This window comes from Clytia hemisphaerica, unplaced genomic scaffold (assembly GCF_902728285.1).
Source record: "Clytia hemisphaerica strain Z4C2 unplaced genomic scaffold, Clytia hemisphaerica genome assembly, whole genome shotgun sequence".
NCBI classification, from domain to species: Eukaryota; Metazoa; Cnidaria; class Hydrozoa; order Leptothecata; family Clytiidae; genus Clytia; species Clytia hemisphaerica.
Genome location: NW_027103363.1, coordinates 330389 through 346045, shown reverse-complemented (window position 1 = coordinate 346045; position 15657 = coordinate 330389). Strand labels below are relative to the sequence as shown.

General features: G+C 34.7%; 2 non-coding genes across 2 annotated transcripts; both read right to left on the bottom strand.

Annotated features, from left to right (window-relative positions):
- Positions 1-1594: 1594 nt before the first annotated feature.
- On the bottom strand, positions 1595-1667 carry Trnaa-ggc (transfer RNA alanine (anticodon GGC)). Its single transcript has one exon. It is a non-coding gene; the product is annotated as a tRNA-Ala (tRNA).
- A 313-nt stretch (positions 1668-1980) lies between these two features.
- Trnaa-ggc (transfer RNA alanine (anticodon GGC)) lies at positions 1981-2053 on the bottom strand. Its single transcript has one exon. It is a non-coding gene; the product is annotated as a tRNA-Ala (tRNA).
- Between the last annotated feature and the right edge of the window lie 13604 nt (positions 2054-15657).

The following is a 15657-nucleotide window of genomic DNA, read 5'->3' as shown; positions in this document are numbered from 1 at the left end:
GCAGTTTTTTTCTGTTAACCAAATACAAAATGACTGTATTGTTATTGAATTCTGTGAATACCCTAGGGTATTCTTGGGTTATTCTTACAGTTTTTAATATAGTCAGTGACCACCTATCGATTTTATCGGTGATCGAATATTCACTTAACTCCAAATTATGACGTATTCTTCGACTATTTTTGATTTGTTTGATCATTTTGATTACTTTCAATCATATTGATTAACCTTCGATTGTATCAAATATTTTTCATGTAGCAGCCCATCAGAATCTTGCCCAATAAAAACACGAAGTTATCAAAAGCAACCAATAACAATCTTAGTACTCAAACAGTTTTAGAGTCTGCAAAGGGTTGTTACTGTAAGAAAGTGATTGAATACTTGCATTTATTTTGAAATTTTTGTAATCAAAATTCAATTGTTAATCGAAAAATGGTTGTTTGATTACTTCAATCATTATCGATTACTTCGTTAACAAATTTATTGATTAGTACCGTCTGGAAAATCTCACCACGGCATTTTCGTTGCCATATTTTTGAATATAATTCAAGATGGCAGATCGAAAGGTGAAAAAGTCTATTCTTATTGAATATCTAATTGATTAATTAATACTGTGAGATCGGGTAACTTGCATCAGTGGAGGCTAACGTGCATAGCCCTCAAATGAATGACCTGGCTGGTCATTAAAATGCAAAGTTAAATAAAAATAAAAATGGTAGAGTAGAGCTGCGAGATATGATTTTGAAGGTGAATGATCTTTGGCAAACGGCTAGAATAAACACAAAAATCAAGTGTCACAATCCCTAACGTAAAATAACCTAGGCTAAGCAAATATATACAGGCAGTCGGTGTGGTAGACGTACCAGAAAATCCAAACAAAATCTCAAAACCACCTGAGTGAGAAACTGAAAATGTTGAAATCCAAAAATAGGCAAGAAATAAGTAGGCAGAAAATAAAGGCTAAGATCAGAATGTGATTGTTATAGAGAGGCTATATACAAAACCAAATTCCAAAAATACTTACTAAAATCACTGTCTAAACCCACTAGACGGTACCATCCAACACGTCAGTTCACATGCACACACAGTAGCTACTTTACAAAAATGATTTCACAATCAAGTTAAAAATGTTGTCAAAATGCTACAGAAAAAACTCTAATTTCCCAAGAGATGCGTAACCAATAGAGACGCTAAGGAATCAACAAAGATAAAGAATAAAAAGAACAAAGTATAAAGAAGCCAAAACTTGAGATAATGAGACCCAATACTTAAGGGACTATACAAAGGCTGGCAAAATTAACGATATAATTATCCTATATAAAAATCGATATAAAACAATTGGGAAACATAGCGAAAGGAATGCTGCCTGCACACAGCAGTAACATTATGGCTCCCCTCAAGATGCTTCCCAAGCATCTAGAAACTAGTAAATAAGTAAATAATATATATAAGACAAATTAAAAAAACAAAAAAACAAAAGGCTCCTCGATGGGGAATACCCCTTATTCATTATCAACAAGTAAAACAACTTTACTATTTTTGGGTAATGAATCAACGGATCCTGCACTAATGTACGTCCCAGTTTTCTCAAAGGTAACGAATCGAGTGGGGATTGAACCCACGACCTCTCGCTTGCCGGGCGATTGCTCTCCCAACTGCGCTATCGGTTCGTTGCTATTACACTAGTTCGTAGTAGACGAGGGGAGCGACGTGCTCAATGTTCACCATCCGGTACCTGAATTCTACGAATCAATGGAATTGCCACGAACTGAGACACAGCCAGTGTCCAATCTCCAACCAACCCGCTAACTTTGAGAGAACTGTTAAGCTATGTACATTGGGGAGAGGCATTAGCCCAACGGAGCCCCGATTTCGGACAACTAGTCCATCAACAGTCACTGTGTGAAATCAAGTGCGTATTACTTATGGGTAATGAATCAACGGATCCTGCACTAATGTACGTCCCAGTTTTCTCAAAGGTAACGAATCGAGTGGGGATTGAACCCACGACCTCTCGCTTGCCGGGCGATTGCTCTCCCAACTGCGCTATCGGTTCGTTGCTATTACACTAGTTCGTAGTAGACGAGGGGAGCGACGTGCTCAATGTTCACCATCCGGTACCTGAATTCTACGAATCAATGGAATTGCCACGAACTGAGACACAGCCAGTGTCCAATCTCCAACCAACCCGCTAACTTTGAGAGATTACTATTTTTGTTCTTAATGTTACCGTAGGTTGGTCTAATATCGACATCCCTCGTCTATTTCCGACACCCTTCTTTAGAGACAGGAATAATATAAAAGCTTGAATCACTGATTGAAAAAGGATTATTCCTCTCTGACCACTAAGTAAAGAAAAACAGTTTCAACCTTTCTACAGTATCAATTTCAGCTGATAAAAAGGGTGTCGGAATTAGAGGAGAGATGTCGACATTAGACCAAGTTACGGTAACAGTTCTAACATTTCCCTTACTATCAGGAAGTACATCAGTAACAATGGAGAGTTCCCATTCATTTCGTAGATTTGTATCTTTCAATAACACAGCATCCCTGATACGTAGCTGTGGTTTAAGTTCGCTCCAATTTAATTTAATCTCGGTTGCAAGGATTGAAAATACTCTAGCCTGGGAATCCAAGCTCATAATTTTAGAAAAAACAAAAAATACATTACCTCAAAAAATTATAGAGCTTGGTGCAGGTAGATTAGTCTGACACAGAATGTTATAAACAGTCTGTGTGTGAACCCTTGTTGACAGACTTGCTGAACTTTTGAAACCCAGGCAAACACACATACTTTAATGGGATAAATTTTTGCGGGGATTAAATTTCGCGGTTGAGCTCAGCGAAATCTTAAAATTTCGCGGGGATTAATTTTCGCGGATGAGGGATTTCCTGATTTTTTGCGGGGATTTAATTTCGCGGATTGGGGTACAAATTAAAATTTTTGAAAAGGGTCAAAACATTGAAATAAAATCTTTCTTATCATTGAAAATAAATTCTTTTGTTTTCAGTTTTCCCTCCTTTTCTTACATATCCTTTTAAATGTTTAATTTCAAGCCAGTTGGATTACCCTCTTGCATTGAAAAGCTTTTTACAATAAGTGATCACTTTAGATAAAAAATATTCCAATACCTCTTCCAAGTTTGTAAATTTGTGAAGAAAATTTTGAGGAAAACGATTTTTTGCTAACAAGCATATCGAGGATTTGACCTTTTTCGAGGGTTGCGTGCCCTCATGTAGAAAAAAAAAAAAAAAACGATAAAAATAGAAATCTCGCGGATTGAAAAAAAAAATCAAATTTTTCGTGGAAACTAATTTTCGCAGATGGGCCTTTTTCAAATTTCCAATGGGATTTATTTTCGCGGATGACACCCAAATCCGCGAAATCCGCGAAAATTAATCCCCGCGAAAATTTATCCCATTAAAGTAATCAACTTACCATAAAAACTCTTTCACAAGCTCTAAAGACTTTCAAAACTACTAAAAACCACATCAAAACATCAGCCACATGTATTTATCTGAAAAAGCTAATTAAAATTCAGAAAACGCGTGTCAAACTGAAAATCAAAAACATTCAAACTGAGCGAGAAATCATTTTCACCAACTTAACGCAACAAGGACAAAAGTTGAAAACCAACAAAACAAAACAGCGACAAACCTTAAAACCAACAACAATAACAAAATAAAAACAAAGAACCAAAAAGTAACAACCCACAAATAAACAATCTTACAATAGACAAACAATCAATATAAATCTACAAATTTAGCGGAGAGAAAACCGGTAAGTGAATTTAAACTTTAACTGTGAACTTTAGACTTCCAGTCAACAGCCATTTTCTTTCTAAATGAATCTATGTTTTCATTTTCATTTGTTTTCCTTTTTTCTGCAAAGTCAGCTTTTTCCATAAATTGAGCGCGCGCATCGAAATTATCTAAATGCGCGCGAAAGTACTTCTAAGTAATACGCCGAAAGCTGGCCAATCAGGCCGAAACTGCATTGCAGGGAAAAATGTCCCTGCAGGCGAGTTACCTGCACCAAGCGTTAAACCAGCAGCAAAAATATCATGAACTAGACTGTGAAAAAAGTTTAACGCTTGGATTCCCAGGCTAAAAATACTCCTTCCGCCATCTGGTCCAAAATTCGTTAAGCAGATGTTGCACACGTTGCCATCGCTTTCTGATGCTTTCTGCTGTGCTGTAGACGTACGTCAGACGATAGAAAATTTCCTGGTGGTGGTGCAACGACTTTCGATTTCATTGCAACGATAACATTACCTTTCGTGAGATTGACACAATCTTTGTGAGATGAAATCCACCTTTTGAACACATTGACAGAGTTCTTGATGCCATCGCATCGACTGCTTCTGGTTTGGTTTCATACCTTTGTAACACGTTGTCAACATATAACTCTTCTTTAAGGTTTGGGCTGCTTGTTCGCCGCATTCAGATTAGTTGTTATAATTCCGATCTCTGAATTAGTTTGATTGATTGGGTCTTGTCGAGCAGGCGGAAAGTGTAAAAAAATGTAAACAAACCATGAAAACTGAAATCTAGAGGAAAGTCACTGAATAATACCAGATTCTCCTCTCCAATATTGTTATCCAATCCAGCCAAGTCCTCTTCATTTTGAATATCCAACAATAAAACACCATATTGAACACAGATTTAAAAACGTGTATTTGTTCAGCAAAGTATGTACTAAAAATCTCTAATTTCTGTACTGTTTTCTGATACTCAATTTTTTTGAAAATCCAGGAGCAGTAAAATAGAGAAAAAAAATTTACTTTTCCAGCAGGCCTCAGATGTCCCCTGCCTAGAAAAACCAGCACCAAGTTTAATCAAAGAACAGATGCTATTTTTCAAGAGGAACGTCTCGGCGTTCAATTTAATTACATAAGAACAGATAATTTTTTCCAGAAGTCATGATTTAAACTCAGAACAAATTCAAATTTCCGGCAGCCTGAATTTTTTCAAGAACAGATACATTTTCCAGGGAAATTTTCCTTTCAGAACAGATATTTTGTAATTTCTAGCCGTTGGCTGCTCTTGTTCTTGAAAGATTGAAACCCAATCAAAGGAAGGCTTCAAAACAAAATGGTTCGTCACCGATTTCAGCATTAATGAAGGATTTCGTTAATCCTTCTTGATCTCTTTTATTTGAAATGTATCTTTTTGCTAATGTTTCTGGTTTTTCAATTCTCGGTTTCTTTCGACGAGGAAGAGTCGCCATATCTTCTTCGCTTGAAAATCTCAGTTTGTGTAACGCTGCAAGGTAATGTAGTGTGATACATTCGAAATATTCGCGCCTGACGACTTATTTTGCAGTACCTCATTGGTCGATTGAAAAAAGAAGCGATTTCATTGGTCGAATCAATTGTAGCTCAAGTTCGAACCAGTTTCGTACCCAGTCCATTATGCTCATGCCGAGTCCATTCACATGTCTTCTGAGCAAAGGTGCACGGCGCGAGTGTCATAAAATCCAAAAAGACTCGTGCATTGTAAGACGTTCCGTTATGTCCACTTTTTGTAGCTCTAGCTGGGGTGTGTTGTTAGCCAACTCTGATTGCAAATGGCGAAATATAGAACTATCGATGACAAGAACGAGCGTTGGAAGAGGTGATAAGAACGGTTTCATAATTGATCGTAGTTTGGATAAATTGACTGACTTTGAGCTAACAAGGATTTCACCATTCACCCACTTCGAAATTTTGTGGAACGACGAACAATATTTTGTAAAAGATTACAGCAAAAAAGGAACATTTTTAATGGCATTTTGATTGGAAAAGGACATAAGAGCAAAATAGAAGATGGAGACACCATTTCCGTTTGGCGTCCATATTATGTAATTTACAGATTCAAAGAAAGACATTATTTTCTCTAACTTTTGAATAATTTATTTTATTTTTTTTATCTTTTACGATGATGTAGTTTTTTATTCATTTTTATATTGATTTAATTAAAACTTTTAGTAAAACAAGCTTTTGAAAGTTTAATACAGTACAGTCTCTCCATCTATAACCCGAATGTCTCCTCAACTCTAACGATCCTTTTGGTCCCTTCAAGCGACGCCAAGATATTTCCATAGTCTCCTTAAATCGAACGATTGATCATTCCCCTTGCGATTTTTCCTATTTCTGTTGTGTCAATAATTTCGTTATACACAAGCTATGGAAATTCTTACACAAGTTGTACCAAAAGTATCTCGTTTTCAAAGTTTCAGATTTTTCTAATTTCTTGTTTTAAAAAATTCGTTATACACAAGCTAAGGAACGTTTTACACAAGTTGTACCAAAAGTATCTCGTTTTCAAAGTTACAGATTTTTCTAATTTCTTGTTTTGAAAAATTCGTTATACACAATCTACGGAACGTTTTACACAAGTTGTGCCAAAAGTATCTCGTTTTCAAAGTTACATATTTTTCTAATTTTTTGTTTTGAAAAATTCGTTAAACACAAACTACGGAACGTTTTACACAAGTTGTGCAAAAATTATTCTGCTTTCAATAAGTTACAGATTTTTCTAATTTCTTGTTTTGAAAAATTCGTTAAACACAAGCTACGGAACGTTTTACACAAGTTGTGCAAAAAGTATCTCGTTTTCAAAGTTACAGATTTTTCTAATTTCTTGTTTTGAAAAATTCGTTAAACACAAGCTACGGAACGTTTTACACAAGTTGTGCCAAAGTTATTCTGCTTTCAATAAGTTACAGATTTTTCTAATTTCTTGTTTTGAAAAATTCGTTATACACAAGCTATGGAAATTCTTACACAAGTTGTGCCAAAAGTATCTCGAACTTCGAAGTGATTCTTTTTTCGGAACTTGAACAAATTTCAAAAAAACCCATTCGTTTTCCCTTAGGAAATTCAAACTTTCCACACCCCCTTGCTTGATTTCATCAGATCCAAGACCTCCCCTTAGATGTGGGGGAAATGAAACTATGTACCTTTGGAATTAGTCAAGAATAGAGACAAATTTATTTTCCGATACTCGGAGTTTCGTGCCCTTTCAGTCAGTCTTGACAATATCAATCTTCAATTATACAGTATGATGTCTTTATTTATCAAAATTGACGTCATTTCAGTCTTTGCTGTCAAACAAGGCGAGATGTGACCTTTGGAATCGAATGCTCAAATTTATCTCTAAATGCTAATTGTTTCGTATTACCTAGAACCCATTATCCATACAATTACTCTTGATAGAATTAATCAAAAAAATATACAAGCCTGATAAATAAAATCACACCCTCAATCCCAGGGCGAACATCATCGACGTTTATATTTGGATGTTGATAAAATAAAATTAAAATCCCATATTTTCAAGAAACTTCATAGTCCTTGTGAAATCATTGGTATTCACTCTGAACATTGCTTTCAGAAAAATGATATTCAGTCTTGGAAATTGTATTTTCAGTAATTGGATATCGAATAACTCTGCATCTGAAAAATATAGCTCTCACAAGTGTGGATGTTGATGAGGACGAGGTTGATTGGGTGATTGGTTGATTGGTTTCCATTCAACACAAGCTGTGGGGATTACCCTTCCTGAATTCTGTGGTCTTTGAGGTTGACGAGGATCCATTTTGTAAATTTTTTATCTAACACAAGTTGTGGGATTTTTCCGTTCTACAATGTGTCGTCTTTGATGACAGACCAAATTGTAAAGAAACCAGGCCAAGTTTAAATATATTAGTATTTTGAACCGTTCAATTTATTCAATATGGCAGCTTAAATTCTTATCACATCTTGTGTGTCATTTAGGATCGTCACAACTTGTGTATAATTGTCATCTTAGGGAGTCTAAAGCGACCGAAGATTTTGCTTCACGCAAAAGGAAGTTGAATGAGTCACTGGGCGAAATAACGTCTTTCAAATCGTCGGAAAGATGTTGGAAGATCACATTTCTACAACTTTCGACAGGGTTGAAAGTTGGTCTTTCAACAGGGATTGGGAAGTTTTGCACCTTACCTTCCCATCTTCGAATCAGATCATCTTCCCGACTTTCAAACGGTTGAAAGATTATATTCTCAAACTTTCAAACAAGCCGGAAAAATGAAATTACTAACTTTCAAGTATGCTGAAACTTCATATATATTTATACTTTATTTCGGAAATTTGGTGAATATTGAATTTCTCAACATCTTTCAAAAAGACAAGATTTCGCCCAGTGAGTATCTCATAATTTTTGTTATAGTTAGGCCTAAATTGGGGATCTTGTTTTTTAGGGTTGAGCTCCAAGTAACCAATTTGATTGGAAATTTACACTATTAGATCGTGGTTTCTAGTTTGCCTTTAGTTTGCAGTTTGCACTTTCTTTAATGTGAATTCATTTCAACAGTATAAACTCGTTGTGCAGTGGTTACTTAGAGCGCTGGGTAAGTAGTATCACGGATAAGTAATACTCGGCTATGTAGTTCTACTTTTTTCAGCCCCATTAAGGTACATCTTATCGGGATTCAATTGTAAATATGGTATTTTACGGTAAATTTTGAGAAATAAAATATGATGGGTTTTTGTATTTTCTTTTTCGTAGTACAAATAAATTCTACTTGACATAGGGGCTGGACATAAGAAACCGCTCGTATTAGCAGGTTTGTTACCTTTCTTTACCACCCAATCTCAAGCCCGTTTATTTTCTAAGGAAAATTACAATAACCACCATAATTGCAAAATAAAATTTGGTATTGAAAAATGTTATCAGGTTTTGATACAGGGTTAGGTTTTCAAGTACACACCCCTTTCTCACAGACCCACAGAGAACCCTTCCTACTGGAAAAATTGGCTAAAATAACGTCACCGGTGGAAAATTATCTTCCAATTTCTATCCCCACTGAAAATAATCAAATAAACCAATCCTCACTGCATAGTATTATGCTATTGCTCCTATCCCCACGGAATTTTCTGACTTTAAAACAAAAGAATTGAAATCCCCAGCCATAAAAACTATGGAAATGTCATTCCCCATCGAGTTTGAGTCCGTGATTTTTATCTCCACTGGTTGAAAATATCCTACCGGGTCTGTGAGAAGGGGGTGTAAGTACGAAGAAGAGCGTCTTGGTTATATCATTTTTCTTTAATGGTAATTGATTACTCTCCTGAAATATGTTACCCTATTTACTGTATTCGACACTGTTTCAACCCTCCAGAGAGAATAGATTTTGACTTTCTAGAGAGGCTCTTGAATAAATAAATAAAAAACACCCTTACCGACCAGACAAACTGAGCAACCATTGTTTTCTTAAATCAGGGGAGAAAAATTTCCTAAACTCAACATATTTTCCATACCGAACTTCATTTTCTGAAACAAACATTGGAAGTAAAAGTAAAGGATAATAAGTGATAGGGAGCCTAAAACGACCAAGTATGGCATTCATAGTTTCACGCATAAGGAGGCATCTCATAGTTTTGTGACCACGTTTTTCAGTATTTCAGTTCTGCTTAAATGGTATCCCGGTATCATTCTTATCTTAACAATTTTGAAAACTGAGTTTGTATGTTTTTATTGCCCCGAGAGAATTAATAAACGTAAGGAGATTCCCTTTTTTCGGAAATTCTCTTTTTAAATCACAAGTAGCTATTAAGCACTCTGGGTAGGTTTAAAAAACACATCACACAAAGTAAAGGTAACACGAAGTACTCTAACAGGTATATTTTATTAATGTTCATTTTAGTATAATTACATAATACATGGCAAGTGCAGTATTTTTTACAACTAACACGCACGGTACGGTTACGGATGTCACTAAAAGTAGATACCAAAACCATGAAGGTAATAAAGATATAGATGGAGAGAAAACGTCTCGGTAATGATCTAAATGGTCGTTGAAAGGTCGTTGAAATCTTTTATAAATCTATTCAAAGCGGCTTTTCTTTGATGTACCATCATTGGAAGCAAAAAACATCAATTTATAACTTTATAAGAACAGAAAGAGGCTGGTCCGTTTATTTTGAAAAACTTAATTTTGCGAGAAATTTTAGTTAAAATGCGATTCGAAATAGTTTCAACTGATTTAAGGATAAAAGAATATATTGATTTCATAAGGATATATTTTTGGGCTGGCATTTTGTGAACATTGAGAGTCACATCACATTATCATTGAAAGTTTCTTATCTTAAAATCTTCACGTCTAAGTGGGCAGCGGTTTTCATACTCTGACAAAATGATCGATACAAGGTTCCTAATCGTAACACGTATTTTTTTTTTAAATCTATCGATGGCTTTATGGGCAGCTTCCCCTAGAAGTTTGGAGTATTGTGCTTATTATGTGAAGTTTTTTTTCAATTTTTCATGACAAGGCTATTATATTTCAATATACTTGTTAAAAATGTAATGTCTTTTCATTCATATTAAATATTCCCACGAGTATACCCAAAATTAATCATTTTACTCCCAAAACAACCAAACAGCTGTTTCCTTCCGATGATAAATCAGAATAGAACAAAAGGCATTAACTCTCCATATATCTTTATTACCTCCATGCCAAAACATATGGACGTTACTTTTGAAACTTTAACTGTAAATCACTCCCTGGGCACAACTGTATCTCGACAGATGAGAGGTCACTCTAACAAAAGTTACTGTAGGGCTAATAACATTTCTTTTGAAAGCAATTCAACAATTTATGTGATCCACAGCGTGAAAAGGTCGAATATCCTGTAGTATTTAAATATGGATATTTTTGCGTATGCATGAATATCCGTAAAAATATCCATTAATAAGTATCCGTTACAGTAGATACGTACGGATACTTAACCAATTAATATATTTACCTGAGTATACGCAAAACTTTTATTTACTTGATATTTTGAGAATTTTAAAACTTATTCTATTTGCCATAGATGGACCTAATTTGTGCGGTATGTGAGGAATTAGCGGAAGGAGCTCCTTCCTTTTTTTGTGACTACTGTCAGAAATGGTTTCACCATGAATGCAATCTCCCTTTCTCAATAAACTATCCACAAGTCGGATTATGCGTTAACTGCAACTGCGATCTTTTCCCTTTTAGCATCTGCTATGAGCTTGATGAAAAAAGTTTCAGGTACAACTATTTCCACCCCTCATTCTCTGATTTAACCACGATCGAAGAAATTCGAGAAACGAACACAGAATATAATTTGAACACTGTTGATTGTAGGTATTTCGATTGTAGCGACTTCAACTCTGCTTTTTCTAACACATCTTCTAACCTCTCATTTCTTCATCTTAACATCAGTTCTTTATCAAAACATTTTGATATGTACAACAATCTCTTAAACTCTTTAAATCACAATTTCAAAGTCTTAGGAATCTCGGAAACTAGACTTACCGATTCTTCTATTCCACATAAACTTGATATTGATGGTTATAAGTCACTTTTTACTAACACAAAATCTAGTGCTGGTGGTACCGCTCTCTTTATCTCCAATGATCTAAAATCCAAGTCTAGAAATGATCTCTCTCGCTCTCTTTATTGTGAAAAGGAACTTGAATCTACTTTCTGTGAGCTCCAATTTGAAAAACAAGAAAATATCATTGTTGGATGTATCTATAAACATCCAACCATGAAAATAGAAACTTTTACAAACGACTTTTTCATTCCCTTCTTACAAAAAGCTAACAAGGAAAATAAGCGCCTTGTGCTTATGGGTGATTTTAATATTAACTTGCTAGAATGTGGTACCTCTCCACATGTAAATAATTTCGTAGATTCTCTTGAATCTTTTTTTCTCTTACCTAGTATTTCTCTACCTACCAGAATCACTGATAGGTCAAGGACACTCATAGATAATATTTTCTTCACTCCTGCGAAACATAAACCTCTGACCGGAAATCTTTTAGTTGGTATATCTGATCATTTGCCTCAATTTCTTATTTTTGAAAACTTCTCTACAAATTTTTCCAAAGAAACAAAATACTATCGAAGATGGAAAAGCTTTGATAGCAAGAAATTCAAAGAAGACTTTTATAAAATTGATTGGAATGACATCTTGCATCCTGACTCGTATAACCCAGATCTTTTATTTGAAAGCTTTTTTGATCGGATGAATACTTTAATAGATATACATGCACCCCTACAAAAACTCTCTAATCGACAAATTAAAAGAGGAGCTAAACCATGGATAACAAAAGGAATCAAAACTTCCATCATTAAAAGAGACCATCTCTTAAAGGCCTACTCGCGGGAAAAAGATAACATCATTAAACATGAACTACATACAAAATACAAATTCTACCGGAATCAGATCGTAAAACTCTGCAGAAGAAGTAAAAATAACCACTATAAGAATTATTTTCAAGATAACTTAAAAAACAGTAAGAGAATTTGGAGTGGTGTATACGAACTAATTGAAAGTAAAAAAAAACATAAAAGTACAATAATCTCTCTAAACATAAATGGGCAAGTAACATCAGACCCAAAAGTAACAACTGAAGAACTAAACAAATATTTTGCTACCGTAGCTGATAAAATACGATACACTATAAACGTGAATGACAAGGAATGTAACTTTAATGAAACTCTCCGCAACTCACCAATGAATTCTCTGTTTTTTGAACACATACAAGCTAACGAAATTATTAAAATCATAAATGCTCTAAAACCAAAATCTGACGGTCCATGTAGTATACCAACAAAAATTTTAAAATCTGTTCTCGCTGAGATAGCTCAACTTCTTGCTAATATATTTAACACTTCCATACAGTCAGGTAAATTCCTAACTGCTCTAAAAGTAGCAAAAGTAATACCTGTTTATAAAAATAAAGGCTCACCATACGATCCTAATAATTTCAGACCAATTTCCCTTCTTTCTAATATTGATAAAATATTTGAAAAGCTAATTAAATTCAGAGTTGTAAAATTCCTTGATGAAAATAAAAGTATCTTTAAAAATCAATTTGGATTCCGCAACAAATACTCTACCACACACGCTTTGATAAATCTAACAGAAAAAATTCGATCAAACATAGATAGGGGTCTGTATTCTTGCGGGGTTTTCATCGATCTCCAAAAAGCTTTCGATACTGTTGACCATGAAATTCTCTTATCTAAACTACAGCATTATGGAATACGAGGCATTGCAAATCTCTGGTTTCGATCTTACTTAACTAATAGGAAACAATACGTGTCAATTTCTGGACACGATTCTTCAAAACGAACTGTTAAACATGGAGTTCCTCAGGGCTCTGTATTAGGACCACTACTCTTTCTAATTTACATAAATGACCTTCCTCAAGCTATATTGAATAGCGAAACCAACCTCTTTGCTGATGATACCTGCCTTCTTTCGTCTGACTCAAATTTGAATTCACTCGAAACCAAAGTGAACTCTGATCTAGTTAAACTTTCTTCTTGGCTTCGTGCGAATAAAATTTCTCTTAACACTGCGAAAACAGAGGTCATTTTGTTCAGAAGCAAACATAAATCTGTACTTTACTCTATGAATCTTTACCTTGAAGGACACGCCTTAAAATTCACAAAGCATGTCAAATATCTTGGTCTCATTCTAGATGAATTTCTAGCCTGGAATTTTCACTTTGATCATTTATCCACAAAGCTTAGAAGATCTAATGGTATTTTGTCCAAACTACGCCACTTTGTTCCACAACTAGTTCTCAAAACTTTATACTATGCTATGTTCCACTCTCATATGTCTTACGCAACAATTATCTGGGGACAAGGCCTTACTCAAAACTCTCGAATAGGAAAATTACAAAAAAGATGTTTGCGTATTCTAACTTTTTCAGATTTTAATGCTGAGACTTCCCCTCTTTTTCAAAACCTTAAAATCCCAACTTTACCAAATACTGTTATCAAATTCAATATTCAACTTGTACATCAAACTCTATCTAATCTTTCTCCTGAAGCCGTTACAAACGTGTTAAACTACAAAACCCTGACACACATTTATCACACAAGAAATAGTTACCTGAAACTTTTAGAGCGCCCCAAGGCAAAAACACTCAACTTTGGATTGAGATCCATAAAATATCAATCACTTTTAATTTGGAACCAACTATTATTACATACAAAGACTGATCTTAGACCATTATCTGAATATACGATCAAAAAGAAGGTTAGAGACTTCCTTCACATCTAATCCCCTCGCATACCTTGAAAATGAAAGTTCATCTCTACAAAACCTTGAAATTCACATACAATGACAATTAATATTTTTCAGGTTTTTCAATAGTTGATGTCATATTTTTTTGTATGCATTGTTATTATTTTTTCCTTTTTTTATTGTTTATTTATGGTTAGGTTACATTGTTTTTATTCTGATTGTTAATGTTTAAATAGTTTTAATAACCCTTAAGATACCTCCCATAATGATATTCGACATGACCAGCTCACGCGACCAGGTGTTCATTCCATTTGATTAGACGGTACGTCTATTGGATGGACTCCTGGCCTGCATTCCTCCCCTAATTTATACAAACTTAAAATATGTAAATTTTTAATGATATGCAGGCGAATAAATTACTTTGAATTGAATTGAATTGAATACGCACGGATACTAGTATGTATTAGAATCTTTAGAATGTATATTGTTTTACATCGAGGATACTTATGTATACTTTATGAATATCCTTCAGAATACCTTGGATACAGTTTAAGAAGAATATCCAATTCACATTCATATTCGCGATATAACCTTGCTTCGGGAGAATGTTGCTTCTGGAGAAAGTTGCCTCGGGAGAACCTTGCTTCGGGAGATTGTTGCTTCTGGAGAAAGTTGCCTCGGGAGAACATTTTTTCTGGAGAATATTGCTTTTGGAAAAATGCTTCGGCGGAGAATGTTATTGTTAATGGAGAAAGTTGCATTGGGAAGTCTTTGTTTCTGGAGGATATTTCGTCTTGAGAAAATTGCGCTATTCCATTTTTAAACCTTCATTTTCCAAGGGAATTTCATTTCTTTTTCAGATTAGCTTCATTAGCTGACATCAATAATTATTTACTAGCCCCCTTTTCAAGAACTTTCACTTTCCAGAGGGGTCTACCCCTGATTTCCAGGGATAATTTGTTATTCATAATTTCCAGGGGGTTAGGGAAAAAGGTTCGTCAATACCCCTGTATAAAGTTTTTTTGGAAGAGCCCTTGCTTTTGGATAGAATGTTGCCTCGGATGAAGGTTGGCTCGAAAGAATGTTGTTGTTTATTGAGAATACTGCTTCCGGATAAAGAATTTTGCATTGGGAGAATGTTGCATCGCGAGGACGTTGACTCGGGAGTATTTTGTTTCTAAAATCGAGACTGTTGTTTCTGGATAAAGTTGCTTCTAAAGGATGTTACTAGAGAAAAAATTCTATAATTTATCGCATATATTAATTCCGATAATTAATATCAAACGGAACTTTTAAAACCGCTGTTGTAATGTTTGAAGATTCGACAAACTTTCCCGTATTGCAGCACATCTTATTTTGTTGAAAATGCATCATAGGAAAAAGGTTGTACAAAATTTTTTGGTCTAGTGACTAAAACTTTCCGAAAAATTGTCAGCCGACTTTGAACGCCCCTGTAGAAATTTCATCCGACTTTTTAATCCCCTGTCTTAAAATATTTTGCCCAATTTTTAATACTCAAAAAATTTTCTTCTAGAAAACCTGATTTAAATAAAACGGTATTTTCTTATCCTCTAGAGCTTTTTTAATACTCACCCAAAACCCGATATTTTAGCCCCAAATCATA